The 18,430-nt window shown below is 44.5% G+C and overlaps 1 long non-coding RNA gene across 1 annotated transcript; it reads right to left on the bottom strand.

Moving 5' to 3' along the window:
- Positions 1 to 3,461: 3,461 nt before the first annotated feature.
- On the bottom strand, positions 3,462 to 4,977 carry LOC142764807 (uncharacterized). Its single transcript, XR_012883896.1, has 3 exons — positions 4,857 to 4,977; positions 3,591 to 3,727; positions 3,462 to 3,523 (listed from the first exon to the last, which is right to left on the bottom strand). It is a non-coding gene; the product is annotated as an uncharacterized LOC142764807 (long non-coding RNA).
- Between the last annotated feature and the right edge of the window lie 13,453 nt (positions 4,978 to 18,430).

Below are 18,430 nucleotides of genomic sequence, written 5' to 3'. Positions count from 1 at the left end.
TCTCGATAAATCCCGCAATACACCCAAGAATAACACGTAGTAAACCCATCTTACGGTGGAGGAATATGAGAGGTGTGTGAACAGCGGCGCCTCGCCGTACTGAGCGCACGCCGACGATTGGCGTGCGTTTCGCCCTCCCTCCGAGAGGCGGTGCTGTTTGTTCAGGGGCCATTACGGCTTGGTGGCGTTAGCCACCACCCGATCTAAAGGGTACAGCAATATCAATTCATCTATCCATCCATTCAAAGCACTGGGGTTTAGGGACAGGGAGGGCAAAATAGACTTTAAGCGGGTAGAATTAACTAGAAGGAGGTTATCTGATTGGTGGCTAATGTCAAGGCACGAGTGAAAATCAAACACTTCACTGCAAAGTACGAGTCTTCAACCTCACTATTTCAAAGAAAAAAATCTATTTCTGGTTCACTAAGTATTACGGCTTGGTGGCGCTAGCCAACGCCTGATCTGAATGGTACAGCCATATCCATCCATTCACCCATTCATCCATCCATCTGTCCATCCATCCATCCGTCCATCCATCCATCCGTCCACCCATCCATCGTTCGCGCAGTTTCATGTGGTGAACACGTAAACATGTGTAGCGTTTGCAAGGTTTCTTGCGGTATGAATCGTTTTTTGAACCTCTGATGGAGAAAAAGTGCTTCGTCCCGCGTTGCACGATCGGCTACAAGTCGTGTCAGGAGAAGTACTCGCTGTTTTTTACCCGGGAAGACGACGAGCGTCTCAAGCTCCGGCGACATGACATACCAAGGAAAGTTCGCCCACTACAAGCAACAGACAGTGTTTGCGAGAGACATTTCGAGTCTCATCTCGTGACTAAGACGTGGACTGCCCACTTCAACGGCAATGTACTGATGAGCATGCCACGCCGATCATCCCTGGCGTGTGACGCTGTTTCCACAGTATTTTCGGATTGCCCACCCTACCTCTCGAAGAGATCGACGACTCAGAAGCGGCCCGCTGGAAGGCAGCTTTTGGCGTTAGCGAAGCGAGAATGCGCCCCTTCTAGCGTCAGCTACAACGATGACGACCCGCTGAACTGTCAAATGAGTTGCGATGAGATGCCTGCAGCCCAGCCAGGCATCGATATAGAATCTCCAAACGCGAAGTCAGGACCAGGGGAAGCTTGTTGTTCGCCGTTCGAAAGCTTGTGTGGCGAAATACCGCAATCATTTCTGCCTTCTGATTCGTGGGATCGCCATAAATTGGAGCTTGACGGTGTGAAGAGCTTTGTGTGAAGAAAAGGGCTATTTTTGCGAGATGCCGTCCACTAGTGTTGAAGTGTCATTTAATACGTTACAGACATTTTCATTATGCCAAACAGGGTTCCCGCTATCAAATTGAAAAGTAGCTAAAAGAGGTGGAATTCATTAGAATCGCACCGGCCGGCTGCAATAACAGTTGCGTCGGCTCCCAAAGTCGCCAAACCCACTGAATATGAGTACTTACAACGCTTGTGCATAGAAAAACGTTGCTAAAACTTATAAAAGACGTGCAATAATGCGCGTAAAGATACTTTTATGAGCTTACATTGCTTAAGAGAGCAAGTATTCACAGCGTTGGGCCCTAGGTGTTGTGGTTACTGATGGCCCTCATGCACGCGCACCATCCATCGGAAACTGCTCAAAGCGCAAGCGAAACCGGTATGCTTGGGCGGGCACAGTTGAGCCACCTCTCATATTCCTCCACCGTGACCCATCTATCAGCCATTGGCTAATTTGAGCATGGCGCGCTCACTCGTTACAGACATCCCCACGGGAGGCCACTACTTTTCCACACGTGCATGCACGATCACACTGAAAAAGCCATGCCTTCGAAGAAAACAAAAAGGGAAAAGTGCTTTAGGTCAAGAGGCACGCGTGACGTTTTTCTGTGGCGCTGCCATTCCTACCTGCTTAGCTTCCAGCGCTTTCGTCGAGACGAGAGTTGAGAGAATGCAATTGCAGCATGCGACAAGCCTTTGCAACTCCACTCGCTCTGAATGGAGGAGGAGGAGGAATAAACTTTAACATAAAAAACAGCAGGTTTAGGTGGCCGGGCTTACGCCTCCCATTAGGGGACGTCAAGAGGTTACCTCGACGCCACCTCGTGGGCGTGCTGGGTCGCCCAGGTTCGGGCCCGCGCACTAGATGGAATCTTGAAATTTTCGCAGTGGTGAATTCGTGAGGCAATAAGCTCTTCGAGTGAATTCATTCTATAGTTACTTGAAAAAGTGTTTCAGGGCCCCTCCATTACAAGTCAAACATCTATTACTACACTTCTCTCAATGGTCAAACTGTACCTTTCAAACCAACCGAATTGTAATTCACTGTGCTCAAAATGAAGCACTTTCTTGCTCTACATACAGCTATGAGACTAAAATGATGGGCATACGCCTGAAGGCATAGTGCCATACATTGTCCAATTAAATATGTTATGGCGATCGCTGCGCCTAACAGATGCACACCGATTGAACATATATGAAATGCAGCATTCTAACAAGGATGTCGCGTAGGTTTTACTCAGAGTCACCAGAGCGGTGTATATGTTTCAACTATTCGAATTCTTGTCAGCACGAAACAAGAAAGTTTGGCCGCTTATAGGTATATAGTGATAAGGACGACGCGGATAATATCATTCGTAATTATATGGCAGCTTTTCATCGAGCATTCCTTTCACTCAACGCACCTAAACAGCGTGTGTTTTTCTCGCAATGTCTATATACTCTGTTTTTATTTCCATTACACGTTAGTCTTAGAAGCAAATGCCTAACAGAAACGGGCGTGGATTCGTTCAGATCATTGGTATCACTGTCAACCAGGCCTCTAATCCTATTGACATGAATTTCTGGTAATGTGTATTGTGCCTTAAGGAACAGCTGCAGTTAAAGTATAGTTTCTATCTCTGAATAACAGTTATGTTTAAGGGAAAAAACCTGTAACATTTAGAGTGTGGTAGCTCACATCATCTTTCAGTAAATATTTTCCCCTCCCCTCCCCCCGCTTTTTTTTTTTATGTGCTCAAATTACAGCTATACCCTGAATTATGTTTACACGAAAGCGCTCACGTCAATTCTGGATACTCAATAGGTGGCTGTATTTACTCTAAGTCTAAGTGTACGTAAAACTACCGCACTGCATGTCCGCAAGCAGCTGTAGTTGCGGTCTGCACCAATAACGATGCATTCCACCAATCAAGGATTCGAGCTGAGCGCACCACTCAAGCTCCCCGCTAACATCGCACTTTGAATTGTGTATCGCCAATTTTATGACGATTTTGGTGTTCATTGCGCTCGAAAGTAATACAGTTTACGTATAAATCTGTTTAGCTTCCCATTTAGGCGTTCTCATAGTTTTATGCTCTTGTGGTAAAATAAAATAGCGTTGCGACTTTACTGTAGGGCACACGGTTTGGTAAACTTTTCAGCATGTGCCCTTAAATTTGAACACTTGCATTACCTGGAGAGTGAATTATCATGACGTCTCTGTGCTTGGGATCGAACCTGCCCACTAGTGAGTAGCACATCCTGGAAATACCACACACACAAAAAAATTATTGCACTGAAATAGACTTGTATTTTTATGTGATCTTACTTTTTCTTCCTGCAGTAGTAAGACCGTTCGAATTCAATCGAAATCAGGCTGAGGTATTGTTTTTCGTCTGCCTTACACTCAATTTCGATAGGTTCACTTGTGAAGTACGTCCATATTTTTTCTGTCGTATTTACGAACTGAAAGAAAAAGAAAAAAACATGAACCAGGAGTTCTCCTCAACACGTGTGAAAAAATACGTACTAATGTATTTATTATTAGTAGACTTGTATGTGAACAAGCAGAAACCAATAAAGAAATATATTTTAATGGAACCGATGTGATCGATCTTGTCTTGCGTGACATAACGTCAGTAGAAATAAAGCGTTAACACAGAAAGGATTCCTCAAATAGTTTGTCTCTTTCAGCATAACAATTTCTATCCTCACATATGTTTGTGTAAATTACGGTATATCAACGCCCAAGAACATTAGACTGGCAAACACAGTCAGGGGCAACTGCAACTTGAGTTTCCCTGAGGTAGAAAATTTCAAACAAGGGTGATAAAAACAACGTTGCATGACCTGATGGATCTACAGTTACTGCGCGATTTGTGCGCTCACTAGCAACGATGCTTAACTGCCGTCTTTAATGCTCGTGTGCTAGCTCGGTTGTAAATTGTGGGTGAAGGCCTTAATGAGCGTACGTACTTTCATTAGCGACAACAAGAGACATTGCTGAAGCGATGGCATCCATTTCCGCAAATATAAACGAGCGAACCTATTGACCTGTACTCCTGCAAGAGTCTAGCTAAAAATATCACGCATGCATGAGAAAGCCACGCAGCAGACAAGAGCAATCATTTGCCTTTATGGTTCAAAGTTGTTCATCAGTGAAAACTCAGGTTAAATGAACTAGCATGAACCCTAGCTTGTGTTCAGCATAAATGAAGGCATTGTAGCCGTACGTGCCACAGGGCTCCATTCGCACGATTCAATTATAACTATTAGCAGCATGAAGTGTTCAACCATTTTTAATAGACACAAACTTATGTATTGAGCGTGTCTACATATATTCATGCCTAATTACGACGCAGAGCACTCTGAAGCTGTGCATTTTGTTCAATAGTTCCTGACATTGTTTACACAAATAAACGAATAAAGTGAAGTTGACTCATTCTTACGGTTAAAAACCACGTCTATCCCATCCTATATTTCTTCGGTAAAGCAAAGCTGGTAGAATACAGCTAAACTACTTTTAAAGCAGTGATACTGCTACAATAAGCATATATGATGCACTTTATGGTGGTTTAAATTGACAGGTACCTACGTCGCGCATGCTGGGAACAAAATTCCATGGAACCCCTCCGCATAGAAGCGTCAAGATGCAGCCCACGAGAAGAAAAGTCATAAGAACATGCTTTTCCAGCATGCTACTGCTTAAGAAGTACGGAGTATGAAACAGCCTACTATTTCTACACAATGGCTCGGCCTAACTATCTATTCATCGATATAGCTTGTCCATGTGGGCACCTATTGTGTAGTGCGCTTGTGCGAGTGGATTTTTGCAAATGTTCACGAAATAGCAGCTATAGACGAATGCTGCGGGTTTTCACGCTGCATAGGGATAGATAGATTCAGTGCAGAGAAACGCTTACAAAAGCCCAGGAAAAAATGTGATTGCACCTACAGCCACTAACACGGTATCTACGGCTATAGGCGCAACAGCACTTTTTATATCTAGTTTGTTTCCAGTTTCTGTTTGTGAATTGTATTCTAGACTAAAAAATTGAGCATTCCTTACTTTCGCGTTCATTTTTACGATGTCATGTTTTAAAGAATGCATTATTGTTTGCATTTCGGTGTATAGACGGAATGAGATAAAACAGCTTTAAAATAAAATGCTGCATGCATAATATTTTAGCCAACCTCTCGAATGCTTTCAGTAAATGAGCCCATCTAGCTGCAAAGTACTTCGTTATCCTTCGCATTTTTAAATTGGCGTAGATGGCGCAAGTGATTCACTTTACCATGTCAGTAATCGTAAGATGAGAAGGCGGAAAGGCCACGAGTGCCACCCCGTCAGACCTGTCGGCGAAGTGGTCGGGAGCACGCAGTGCTAAAAATGATGTGTCCTGTTTTATGAAAATTAATTTATTTATTTTTTGTTTATTTATTTACCTAATAAGTGCAAGGTCTCGTCAGCAGGGTACATATACAGGTGCGTAACACATAACAATGAAAAATGGTCTATCAATTCATATTTACGCTTGTGCTTTGAAGAACCAAAGTGACAGGCAAGCGGCCTTATTTCTACAGCTTGCAAACCAAACAGACAATCACTTATCACGAGTAAAAAGAAGGGAAACGAAAGACGCTAGACATTTGAGCCAAACATCATAATGGTTTCTACTGAATTGTGATAGTGAAATTTGTGCCGCAGTTTTAACGGGCAGATTCGAAGTATTAATTGGATCTTGTTGCTCCACACTGAAATTCGGACAAACAGTGCTACAATGTGACAAAGAAAAAGGGGGCAGGACCAAGCGCTTGGTCGTGTCCCTTCTGTGGCGTTGTAGCGCTGTTTATACGAATATAATGAGGAATTCTTCCAATCCACTATCGTTCTAGGCAAAAAAAAATACTTGAAACAGTTGGCAATTTTCGTGATTGCAGCTGGTGAGTGTGCCTGACAGCGTAACCAGACGAATATGCAAGAAGGTGTGGCGTGTAGCTGTTGTACTGACTTTCACTAGTAAAAAAAGAATTTCAGAGGACACAGACGTTTTCGATCAGTTATAGCAGGTAAGCAAGCTTGATATATTATATTAGGGATTGAAGTGCGGCCATATGCATCGGGAACAAATGGAACAGCTTTTTTTTTTCTTTTTTGTGCTCTTTTTTGTTTTTGAAGTGGGGTTTCAGTGAAAACGTCCCATGTAACTACGCCACAATCTAAAGTGGGGTGGACGAATGTTTTATATTCCAGCAGGAGTACTATTGATGGGGATGACTCAAATACGCATATTTGCAAAAAAGAACTTACGGCGGCCGCTTGCCAACACTGCGCAAGGTGTTTTGGCCACAAGATATATTTGTTTAAGAAAATTCTCAGGTATTATTTATGCACAACTTCTGAAGGATGAACGTATACTGTACCATTACAATACATTACAGGCTTCATTGTCATTGTTATGGCCATATGCACTGTAGTTTCAAAATTAATAAACATTTCTCATTGCTTACTCCCCGTAACTACTTTCACTTTCACTTTTATTGCTTAAAGACCGCTATAGAAGGTGTTACATAAGGGATGGGTTACAAGATATGGAACATGGTGAGCACTTTGCTACATGGTATATTGTGATGCGGTTACCTCTATGAAAGCAGATGGGCTTGAGTTAACGGTATCCTGTTCAAGGTCGTTCCAGTCCTTGGCTCCTCAAGGAAAAAAGAAGCTGTGACGTTAACACTACGAGAACGAGGCCCGGCAATGTTTAAGGGGTGGCCAATGCGATATGATATGCGGGATAGTGACAAAATATACGGCGCTTCATTTAGCGTGCTGTGGTAGAACCTAGTGAATAATGATGAACTAACAATGCGACGTCGATTGCAAAACTTTTTAAAGCCACATTCTGCTTTCAAAGATGTTGCGCTGATATCATGTGCAAAGGTGGAATGGATGAACCAAATGACGCGCTTCTGAAAGGCCTCGACCGTTTTTGCGGGGAAAATCTGACGGAGATTCCAAATGGCTGATGCGTACTTCAGTTTGGACAGTATTAGTGTCTTGTAAGCTAGTAGTTTTACATGCTGGGGAGTGCTTTGTTATTGTCGTCATGAAAAACGAGACGTTTTGTTAGGCGATGAGATTACGTTTGTCTCAAGTGCACTCCTGTTGAGGTGACTAGATGCCGTGACACCTCACTACTTTTAATGGCTTACAATCTCTGAGTGGTGATATACTATTTCATATCAGAATTCCAACTGCTTACAGTGGCAAGAAAAAGACATTGTTTCTCAGATACTGAGATTTAAAACCAGTAACCAGCGCTGACACAAGCGTTGTGCAACTCTTGTTGAAGAGCCAAATAGTTAGTATTGCTAAGAACTGAACGATAAATAACGCAATTATAATAAAACACGCGAACTTTGAATTACATGCAATGGTAGGTCATTAATGTGTAATAGAAAACGTAGAAAGCCTAATACGGAACCCTGAGGGGCGCCGTGCTCTACTGGACGAGGTTCAGAGCTGTTAATGTTTACGCACACTCAGTGCAGCTGGTAAGTAAGAAATCGCTCAATTCATGTTAGAACAGCAGGATGTAGATTTGGTCGTGAGAGTTTTAGTAATAATCTTTGATGAACAATTTTGCCGAATTCTTTCGGGTTATTAAAATATTCGTTTAACTTAAGCTGCTATTTGTTGTCTGCTCATACAACACGCCATTGTCAGCAGTGATATCATTTATACATAAACGAAGATAAAGGGTCTCAAAACGGATTCTTAGGGGATGCCACACTTGGCAGGAAGCATATATCTGACACTGTTTAACTTATGTCGACACATTGATGGTGGTCAGTAAAGTGAGCTTCAATCTCTGCGATCTGTTTTTCATTTTTAACACAACACGTATTTTAGTAAACAGTTGAAGGTGAGAGACCTTGTTGAATGCTTTGCTAAAATTTATCGATATAGCATCAGTTTGTTTCCCTTTTATTTAGTGCTAGCAAAGCATGCACGATTTCAACGACTTCAAGTCTCTCAAGAGGCCTTTCGCAAAACCATGCTGCACATGCGTTGGGATGTTATGTTTATAAAGGAAGCCGAGTATACATTTCTGAATACATTCTAAGTACTTACAGGACGTTGCATTTAGCGAAACTGCCCTGCAACTTTTATGCAAACTTTGTCACCAGATTTCGGCACTGCCTTCACTAAGGCAAGGTACTGATGTTCCAGTAATATTCCTGTGGTGATACACCTCGTGTATATATTCTGGATTTCGCACACCGTTCGGCATAACGCTTGCTGAAGACAACCAGAGATACCTTAAGGACCTGGCGACTTTCTAATATCAATTTTTAACAACAACAATATAATAACATGCTTCAAAATAACAAGGTCAGGAGAAACAGAATGTTGTGTAAAAAACATGGTACACAACTGCCATCACTTCAAATTGCATCCTTAAAATGGTCACAAAACCAGCACGCACTATTTTGTTATGTCGTAAATTTTCACCAATTACTAAAGAGGTGTCAGAAAAGGAAGAATCCGGCGTCACAATCCTTTATATTTTCACGCGAGATGATCTCATAAAGTTTTTTATGTCTATTTGTCACAAAATTCAGCCACCCAGTCAAAGTTAAAGCAATTGACGAAAGCCCACCTATCTAGAACTGCCGGCAGCGTTCCTACTTGTAAACACTGTCGATGAAAAAGCAACTAATAAACGTATGTGAGGTGCAACGTCAATGCTTAAATATTAGGTTCTTTGTTTCTTCACTATGAAATACATAAATACGTAATTCTAAAGACCTAGTGTTTTTAAGCTCCCCGAAAACGATATGCTATGCATGAAAGAGCCCACTGCCGATAATATGGTGCTCTCATCTGGCAGTCACTCCGCGTTCTGCTTAAGGTTATATTTCGCAACAACTTTGCCAGATGGCATTCATATCTCACACAGTGCGCCCTATATTTTATCCATGTCAGCCAGATGCAGCCGACTTTACAAAGAGCAGGATCTGTCTGAGGCAAGGCGAAACATTGTAGTACAGCCGGCAGAAGACTATGGTCTTTTGACGGCACTTGCAGTAGAGTGTGCAGGCCAATATTTAGGGGCGAAGCTCCTCGTATTCTAACATTGTCATGCGTCACGCGTAGCCGAGAGGAGAGACGAAAAGGAAAAGTAGGCAGTATCTCCCGAACAGTATAATAGACGGCGCTGTCTTATAGCAGTACATAGCAGTTCGGTTCGGACTGTCACGGTGGATGAAAGTGTTTCTTGAGCGCTCCCGATCGACTGCACAAATAAGTGATTTTGCATGTTTTGAGCTTGTCTTTTTAATTATAAGGCAGCAGTTAAAATCTTTGTAGCACTTATTTTATTGTACAGCTTTTTTGGGGGTCAGTCACCAGGCATTTACTAGTTTGTGCGTTTGATTTTTTTGTATTTGTTGTTGTTTTTCTTTTGCCACCACGTGATGGAGGTGCACGTACATTGAACACACAAACTGTTGTAGTAGAGTTTAGACTTTCTCTTTTTTGTACGGCAGGGCTCGAGTTTTGTAATTATCGAGTGAGACAAGTCATAGGGACAATGGGTGTCAGAAATGCATGGTTAAAAAGACTGTAAAGTGTTCAGGATGTGGGGTGGGTTTGAAAGGGGACCCAACTATAGAAGCAGATAGAAAGGAGGCTGACGCGAAGTGTAGGCAATGTGAGGTCGAGGAAAAAATGGAGAAAATGATGGTCGTCCAGAGTGAACTGCTGATGAGAATCACCGGGCTCGAGACAGCGTTGGCGACAGAGCAAGAGCAAACGAGGGCAATGGGAGAACGGCTGAAGTCCACCGAGGAAGCACTACCCAAGCTCAACCGAGGAGTGGCCTACGGAGAGAATAGTTGGGATGAGACAACAAGAACGGCAGAGAAGAAAGAGCGAGCAAGTTTGGAAAAAAACAGGTTCGGCTAGTTCAATTGTCGCAAGGCCCAGCTTCAGCGAAGTAGTGGTGGGGCTGGGAGGGGACAAAGCAGTTGCCGTCTCAGGTGCAAGTAACCCCCAGGTGCAGGACACTCCAGCTGAAAAGTCACAGCATGCGACAATCGCCGGGGACTCGAGTTTGAATCGATGCACAGAAGCCATAAAAGAGAGGGTAAGAGGTGACAAGAGCGTTGCAGTAGGGGCGTTCCCTGGACGCAAACTGGAAGTAGTCATGAGGCAAGCGAGCGGAAAACTCAAAACTACACCTGATAGACGTAACCTCGTGATAATTTCAGGTGGCTTAAACGATGTCCTAAATGAAGGTACAGCAACTTGCAACCACCCTGGCAAAAAGCGTCGATGACATGCGCGCCACTTCTACTCAGGTACTGGTAGTTATACGCACGACACCAGAGGTACCAATGCGTGATAGCAACCTGCAAAGAACGGTTGTCAACGCATACCAAGAGATATGGCGGATGAGTCGAGAGAAATGCTTTGAGGTAGTGGAAATAAACAGAGAGCTGCATAGGTTGGGTGGTTTTCAACGAGACAGAATTCACTTCGATGGGCGGCTAGGTCATGAGGTGGGTTGGCAGATTGCAGGACGTGCAGTAGCTTTTTTGGGGGGCAAGCGGGCCCTTCGGTGTGCAGGATAGCAAGTAACGATAAAAACAACCAGGAAGACTTTTTTACAGGTGTTAAAGATAGATACGACTTCAAAGTGGCACCATTATCTAAGATAGGTAGAGTCCGGGGCAGAAATAGACGTAGCCACGAGTGCCAAGCCAAATAACACATAGGGTATATTAAGATGCAGGGTGGTAGAAACAGGCTCAATTGGGAAGTGATAGAAGAACAGCTAAGGGAGGAGAGACCGATGGTATACGCTTTCGTAGAAACACATCTCATGGACATGGAACAAACTCCTAACAATCCGGACTACGCGTGGGAATATTGTAATAGAACAGAAGGCAGCAGAAAGGGTGGTGGTATTGGGGCATTCATTCATAAAAGTACAGACTGGAAAAGGGTCAAGCAGGAGTGCAAGGAACATTTATGGCTAAAAGGCAAAGTGGCAGGGCAAATGACACTCCTTGGTTTCGTGTACTTGTGGACGGGAGCAAAGGCCAGAGAGGAAAACCAGGCAATGGTAGAGCGTATATCAAAGGACATTCAGGAGTTAGGAGAACAGTGCGAGATAATTATACTAGGAGATATGAATGCGCACATAGAAGATATAGTTGGGTATACTGACCCGACAGGCAAAATGATCATAAATATGTGTGAAAGGCTTGATTTGATCATTTGCAACAATGCCGAGAAGTGTGAAGGGCAAATAACATGGGAGGTAAGAAGGCTGCAGTCGACGATAGAGAAAGAGAGAGAGAGAGAGAAATAATTTAAAAGAAGTGACAGGGTGGTTGACCTAGACAAACTGGTTTGCTACCCTGTACGGGGTGGAAAAAAGGGTCAGAAAGAGGATAGATATAGAGAGATATAAAATAAATTGGAAAACAACATGCGCACACATTCAGGGAGTTCCGATCACAGTCGACGATAGATTACGCACTGATATCCCGTAGGATGTATGATAAGCTCAGGTGAATGCACATAGATGAAGGTGGTTCCAGAAGTCTGGATAGTCATCACAAACGTATCAAGCTAAGTTTTGGAACCGCAGTGAAAGTGGGGAGGAGACAAGATGAACAACTACAGAAAAATTGTTATTCAGAAAAGCAAATTGAAATAGCCACTACACAAAATGAGAAAGTAATAAGTGAAGATAATAGAACAGTATAAACATACACAAATCTAATTAGACTGTTTGAGCTAGAGCTTGCTAAGGCACGTGACAAGTCACCCCGGAAAAGAAGACACAAACCCAAAAGTTGGCGGGATGAGGAAGTTAAGAGAGCCATAGCAAAACGTCAGCAAACCTCTAGGGAACACAGACATGTTAAGGAGCGGGGTGAACCCACAGATGATGTTGAAAGAAAATGGGAAACCTTTCTAAGCTGTAGAAAGAATGCATCCCTTCTGATCAATGAAAAGATTAGAAAAAAGGGAGCTCAGTGGCTTGCAGAAGTACACAAAAAAGAGAGAAAGGCAGCTGCGAAATTTTGGAACCATCTAAATTCCCTAAGAAATGAGACGAGCCTAGAACAAAGGTTTATGACTACAGCTCAAGGTTCTAGGCTAGAAAGGGACGAAGCTATTGAATATATAAAATTAAGGATGACAAAAAAATTTAACTAAGTGCTTTATGCACCACATTAGACAAGGATGAATCAAGTGGCGCAATTGCTCCATTTTCACAACGAGAGTGGGAAAGGGCTGAGAAAAGGGTTCCTGGTAGTACATCAACAAGCCCAGATGGCATTCCAATTATGCTGAGAAAGACATTAAGTCGGAAGTCTAAGCAGACTTTGAGAGAGGCAGTGAGAAAAATAATAATCGATGGTGAAGTTCCCGATGGATGGAAACTTAGTAGGATGAGCATGATCTATAAAGGAAAGGGGGACAAAGCTGACATAAACAACTAGCGTCCTATAACAGTGACATCAGTGGTCTACAGGCTGGCGATTCAGATTATAAAGGAAACATTGCAGGCATGGATAGAGGATGAGGGGGTGCTGAGGGGGAACTGCAGAATTGGTTTCGGAAGCACCAGACGCTGAAAGACATTTTGTTCTCACTGACGCAGTGCATCGAAATAGCAGAAAAGGAACACAGGCCCCTGTGGCTTGCATTTTTGGATATCAAGGGAGCGTACGATAGCGTGGTTCAAGAGGCATTGTGGGAAATACTGGACACACTAAGCGTGGAAGATGTAGTCACTAATCTTTAAAAGGAAATCTATAAAGGTATCAAGGTAGTTACAAAGTGGGAAACACAGGTATCCAAGCCTGCAGAGGTAAAACGGGGGCTTAGGCAGTGGTGTCTCCTGTCACGCTTATCATTCATGATGTACCTACAAAGATTAGAGGCCAAATTAGAGGGATGTGGACTGGGCTTCAACCTCTCTTTTGTCAAATAAGGAAAACTCCTTGAACAGGCACTACCAGCATTGATGTACGCAGATGATATAGTGCTAATGGCCGAACAACAAGGAAGATTTGCAGAGACTGGTGGACATCTGCGGTAATGAAGAGATAGGTTACATTTCAGATTCAGTAAGAAAAATCAGCAGTGATTATCTTTAATGACAATGAAGGTAGTGAGCTTAGAATAGGAGGTCACGCTAGAGATAACAGATAAATAGAAATATCTGGGCGTATGGATAACCAATTGGGCTGAGTACCTAAGGGAACACGAAATATACGTCATGACTAAAGGTAACAGTAACGCAGCGGTAAGGAAAAACAGGGCACTGTGGAATTACAATAGGTATGATGTTGTGAGAGGAATGTAGAAAGGAGCCATGGTTCCTGGTTTGACGTTCGGCAATGCGGTCTTGTGCATGAGTTCAGAAGTTCAAGCAAGATTAGAAATTAGGCAACGTTGAATAGGTAGGCTTGCGTTAGGAGCTCAGGGGAATACACCAAATCAGGGAGTGCAAGGGGATACGGGAAGGACATCATTTGAGGGCAGAGAAGCAGCAGCAAGATAAAATTTGAGATGTGATTGAGAGAAATGGGGGAGGAGCGTTGGGCTAGGAAGGTATTCAGCTACTTGTACATGAAGAATGTCGATACAAAATGGAGGAAGCAAATCAAAAATCTGACTAGTAAATACTTAAAAAACAGCAAGGGGGCCAAACCAAAAAAATATTGGTTAAGAAGAAGGTGAAGGAAGCTGAGACTGATATGTGCAGAATTGGCATGATTAAGAAGTCCCCACTAGAGGTCAATCGAACTTTTAAGCCAAGGAAAGGATCTATGATAATACTCGGGGTAGTTCTCTACTGTTTGAGGCCAGGACGGGAGTATTGCGAACCAAAACATATTGGGCCTAATACGAAGGGGTAGACACGGTATGCTATGCGTGTGGAAAAGAAGAAGAAGCTGCTGAACACTTGATAATGTTCTGTAAAGTGCTTAACAGTATAGTTCAGGTTGGTGGCGCAAAGTTTTTCAAAGCACTGGGTTTTAGGGACAGGGAGGGCAAAATAGACTTTAAGTGGGTAGAAGTAACTAGAAGGAGGTTATCTGATTGGTGGCGAAAATCAAGGCACGAGTTAAAATCAAACCCTTCACTGGAAAGGACAAAGCCTCAACCTCACTATTTAGAGAAAAAAATAATAAATCTTGTTTTTGGTTAGTTAGGTATTACGGCTTGGTGGCGCTAGCCACCACCCGATCTAAATGGTACAGCCATATCCATCCATCCATCCATCCATCCATCCATCCATCCAACATACAAACTGTGGTTGAATGAGGATATTCTAGATTGCACTGAACCGCTACTCTCGGAATGGTTTCAGCATGGGCTATTCCTGGGTACGCAGACAACGAGGGCGTCTCTCAGTCTCATGGATAGTCACCGTGCGTGGCGGATCCTTGGTAGACCATGAACTAAGCAGAGCGGCGGGCGCGTTGAAGACACTTGCGCTCGGCTTCGCTGTCTCATGTCTTTTTGGGTCTTAACTGCGCGATGTCTGCATTTTCAAACGTGATTGGACGCATGGACGCATGCACAGACGGACGGACGGTAGGATGGAAGCTTCGCTTCACTCATCATGATGCGCTTCGTGGATATACTGTGCTTTTTGTGAGCTTTAGTTGATAGTTAATATACCTTGACAATTTAGGTACTTGGCTTCAAGTGTTGATTTTTTTTACAATGCTAACAGAAATTTGCACGCTATACCCAGCTTTTGTAGGTGAAGGCTCATTTTCACGTGTTAAAATAGAGGGATCGAGTTGTTTTGTTCTTGTTTAATCTTGTGGCAAATATATCGGCTTACTTAAATTGTAGGAGACTTAAGCTATGCCCCATCAAAGGACTTGTACTTTGTTCCTCATGGAGGAGCACAAGAAAATGCCTACAAGGGTTCAGTAGTGAAACACATCCACACATATATAGAAAATATTTCTTCGAGTGTTTATCTACAGGGAGCACAGATTATCACCAGAAGCTTAATAACTATGCGATATGTAGTCATCGCATCCCGTCTTCAGGTTATAGTCGGATCACAATGCGGCTGAACTACTTGACAGTGGTGCTCTTCACTAAAGCCTACGTCGACAGCACACTGCAATATGACTTCACCATCATTCATGTGTGTAATAACGTGAGCAGCAGACAGCATACCAAGAAGCAACTGATAAGTTTATTAGAAGACGCACCATATATAGGCGCAGAACCACGTGATCGGTCGCACAGGAATGCGCGCACTGGGTGCGCAGTGATAAGTGACGTCACGCTACAACACTCCTTCCCCTTCAGATTACTTCCGAAAGTCACTGGACTGGTATCTGTTCGGGGCATGTCGTACACGTGCACTACGACGCAGAGTTGGAAGTTCGGCTGCAGGTGGCGCGTCGTCGGCACTGGGCTGGTCCGGCGAGCCGGAGGCAGCTGCTCCGGCCGTGGGCGATGCAGTTGCCGGAAGGAGAGACGTCGCAGAGTCGGTTGCGTGTGGATTTACGAGAGGCGACCCGGCGACTGGCCCACACGCCATCGGAACCGTCGGTGGAGTCGTGTCTACGGATGCCGTTGGAGCAGGTTGTGCCTGCGGATAACTTGAAGAATCCTGGCTTCCGTGGCGGGCTCTGATGTGGTCCGAATGCGTAAATCGCACCGCCTGCGACACTTTCACCAGATAGGTTACGGGACTGATAACCTGTGTCACGACACCATCTTCCCACGACACTGTTTCACCTCGCACAGTCTTCACCCACACAGCGTCCCCCACAGCAAAACATCGCGGAACCCCCCTAGACATGTCCTTTTGCACTTTGGTACGTTGCTGCTGCTCCCGCATGGAGAGCTCGAAATCTGGTTTTAGCAATGACAGCTTTACCCGTGGCTGTCTTTTCAAGAATAATTCTGCCGGGGTCTGGCGAGTGGTACTGTGCGGAGTAGTCCTGTAACTCATTAGATAGCTGTCCAAGCGTTCCCGAAATGAATGTTTGTGGTGGCTAGCTTTGTCCTGCAAGACATGCTTTGACAGTGCTTGTTTGGTAGTCTGCACTAAACGCTCGGCCGCTCCGTTAGAAGCCGCGTGATAAGGAGGTGTCTTGACATGCCTTACACCATTTACACTCAAGAAGGCCGCGAACTCTTCGGAAATGAACTGCGGTCCATTATCACTCACCAGTACCTCTGGCAGACCATACGCGGCAAACATACTACGTAGCTTCTCAATGGTTTTGTTAGCAGTAGTGGATGACATAGGCGAGACCTCGATCCATTTAGAGAACGCGTCGACGAGAACCAAGAACGCCTGAGAGCCCTTTACCGCATAATCGACGTGCACGCGTTGCCAGGGCCTTGTGGGATAATTCCATGGTTGCAAAGGAACCGGTGAAGCAGCTTTTTGGACGGCCTGACAAACCTGACATTGTCGAACGTAGCTCTCAACCGAAAGGTCGAGGCCAGGCCACCACACAAAGCTTCTTGCTAACGCTTTCATGCGACTAGATCCCGGGTGGTCCTCATGCAATAGCTGCAAGACCTGTAGCTGGAGCTTATCAGGTATGATCACCCTTGATCCCCACGTTATGCATTCTTGCTCTACTGATAGCTCGTCGCGCCGGGAATAAAATGGTCTAAATGCTTCAGAGCACTCTGAAGGCCATCCATTTAAGATGAAGTGCGTCACGCGAGACAAGGTGGGATCACGTCGTGTGGCTCGCGCTACGTCATCCGCTTTGAGGGGCATGCTGTCAAATAGCAAGAGACACTCGGAAGGTTCATCGGCCGCTACAATAGGCCGTGGAAGCCGAGACAGAGCGTCAGCCACTTCAACATTTCTTCCCTTTCGGTATTTTAGTTTATACTGGTACGCTGCCAGGGTAATTGCCCATCTTTGCATTCGAGCTGCAGCAAGCGCAGGCACCGGCTTGTCGTGGCCTAATATTCCGAGCAATGGCCGATGATCTGTATAAAGAGTGAACTCTCGTCCATACAAGTAGCGGTGGAATTTTCTTAACCCAAACATCAGTGCTAATGCTTCGCGTTCGCACTGAGCATAGTTTTTCTCTGCGGCTGTAAGTGTTCTAGAAGCAAATGCCACTGGCCTTTCGTGTCCCTCTGCGGTCTCATGAAAAATGACAGCCCCCAATCCATACGACGAAGCGTCACATGTCATAGCCATTGGTTTCGCCACATCGTAAAAAGTGAGCACATTACTCTTGACAAGTAACAGTTTCGTAGAAGCAAATGCTTCGCTACACTCCCGTGTCCACGACCACCTTTCGCCCTTGCGCAACAGACGGTACAATGGCTCTGCCACGCAGGCAAGGTTACTTAAGAACTTTGCATAAAAGGTTAACATGCCGAGATAAGCCTTTAGCTCTGTTTGGCAAGTGGGCTCTGGCGCTTCTGTGATCGCCTTTATCTTTTCTTCTGTAGGATATATACCTTCAGCGCACACAGTGTGACCGAGATAAGTCACAGTGCTCTGAAAAAACCGACACTTTTCCTCTTTCAGTGTCACGTTGTAGTCACTCAGCCGCTGCAGGACTAGTTCCAACGTTTTTTGACAGTCGGCTAAGTCTTTTCCCGACACAATGACGTCGTCTATGTAACATCCCACGTGCGGTATGCCTTTGAGCACCTCATCCATGAAGGACTGAAAAATGGCTGGCGCACTGGCTACCCCAAATGGTAAGCGCTGAAACTCGAACAGCCCCCTGTGCGTATTAATAGTTAGCAGTGGTCGGGACTCGGCAGTGAGCGGAATCTGCTGATACGCAGCCGAAAGATCCAACACACAAAACACTCTGCCGCCAGCTATGGCAGAGAACAAATCTTCCGGTCTAGGCAACGGGTAGTGGTCGGTCTTTAAAACAGGATTAATGGTGACTTTGTAGTCCCCGCACAGCCTCAGTGAACCATCTTTCTTTTGGATTACGACTACTGGCGTGGCCCAATCGCTCCGATTTACGGGGCGTATAACACCGCTTTTCTCTAGCCTTTCTAGCTCGCCTTCCACTTTATCTCGAAGCGCAAATGGGACGTTTCTGGCCTTGCCAAAAATAGCCGTACAATTCTGGCTTAAAACTATCCTTGCTTGATAG

Source organism: Rhipicephalus microplus, chromosome 6, assembly GCF_043290135.1.
Source record: "Rhipicephalus microplus isolate Deutch F79 chromosome 6, USDA_Rmic, whole genome shotgun sequence".
NCBI classification, from domain to species: domain Eukaryota; kingdom Metazoa; phylum Arthropoda; class Arachnida; order Ixodida; family Ixodidae; genus Rhipicephalus; species Rhipicephalus microplus.
Note: the sequence above shows the minus strand (reverse complement) of the source record. Positions and strands in the feature narration are given on the sequence as shown.